Raw genomic sequence first — 1,807 nt, forward strand, 5'->3', positions numbered from 1 at the left:
GTGTGTGTGTGTGTGTGTGGTGTGTGTGTGAGTGTGTGTTTGTGTGCGTGAGTGTGAGAGGGGTAGAAAGAAAAATAGCAGCAGCAGCGATAGACAGATTTGAGGTGACACTCTCAAAGCCCCTGTCATTGGAGGCTGAGATGTGAAGAAGCCTTCTTTACAATCACAAAGAGAGAGCGAGAGAGAGAGCGCGAGCAAGAGAGACAGTATGGTCTTTTGACAGAGCTTTCATTTGTGACAAATTGCTTCCGATCGTATATATTAATAATTTAGAAATGCTATATTTACAGAGATCACATGGATATTAACGTTGGTGATAAGTGTGCTAAAATGAAAAAGTTGTTAAGTCAGTACCGCTTTGCGGCAACGCATTTGTCAGCACAAAAATGGTAAAGGTGTATTATATGGAACCAACTTTAATTCACAAGTATCATAATCAGGTTTGTCACATTACCACATTCATTCAGTGATTATTCATCCAAAAAAATTATGGGTTAATTTTTTTTTGTTGCATTTCTATGTTTGTGACAAGATGGAACAATCAACAAAAATGAGTGGTTTGTTTATTGCAAATTTACCTTACTTTCCATCCGATCAAGATCAAGTTTAACATACCACTTCAACGCCAAACACACGCTGAAAAGAGCCTCTGTAACCAGGTCGGCTAACAGATGACGAACTGCTGCTAGCAGCTCAGCATTACAACCCTTCGGCAAACAACACAAACGGGACACAAAAGCTAGGTAGATGTGCCAACGACAAATTCTCTCACTTGATTGAAGAAAGGAATAAACTGTGGACCTCAGGCCAGGTAAAACGGTGTAGAACAAGCAGTGGACCTCAGGTAACATGGTGTAGAACAAGCAGTGGACCTCAGGTAACATGGTGTAGAACAAGCAGTGGACCTCAGGTAACATGGTGTAGAACAAGCAGTGGACCTCAGGTAACATGGTGTAGAACAAGCAGTGGACCTCAGGCCACGTAACATGGTGTGAAACAAGCAGTAGGAGGTGATTCGATTTTTTTGGAGGTGAACTGCAACCCCTACATTCCACCCTCAAGAAGCACAATTGTCAACAGAAATACCTTGTATGATGGAATAGAAGGGACCAATGGTCCTCAGTGAGTAATCATAGCTACTGAGATGTAACAGCACACCTACTCGATACCAGTCTAAACTTCACTCCCTGCATTAACTCCATGCATTAAAACAGGGGAGAGGCACTCTGTGATGCCAGCGCCAAAGATTGCCTTGCGATGGCAAGGAATCTGGGAGTGTAGGATAAAGCAGCATCTGTTGAAAGTGTCAGTGGAGAGTCTTCCTTCTGAGCTAATAGCATGTACTGCTCATCATACAGAGTTCACAGTTTCACTCAATAACAGCGGGTTTGTCGTGCTCCTGGAAGACAGAGGGGCATTTCAAGCATATCCCTACTAATACCACAGAGCTGAGAGGACAGCGAGCCACGCTCGGACAAGTGGTGGTGGTACGGAATAATAGGGTATTGGTATTGGTACGGTAGAGAAAAACAAACTAAATAAAGATAGCGGGCTAGTGCACAAGCAGAAAAACAATAACGTTTCATGAAAATCCATAATGAAGGATAGATAGAATTCTAATCATTAAAACCTGTTTATCTTATTGTGTGTATGTGTGTGTACGCAATTATGCATTAGAGCTATTTCCATTAATAATAATTCATTACTAATAAAAAAAACAAGCTGACATTTAGTTACAGTTTGCATGTGGGCAGCTGTGGTAATGTTACTAAATCTGTTTTCATCAATCCATTATGAATCGCAATTA

Source organism: Pollachius pollachius (genome assembly GCF_949987615.1).
Source record: "Pollachius pollachius genome assembly, chromosome: 10".
In the NCBI taxonomy this organism is placed as follows: domain Eukaryota; kingdom Metazoa; phylum Chordata; class Actinopteri; order Gadiformes; family Gadidae; genus Pollachius; species Pollachius pollachius.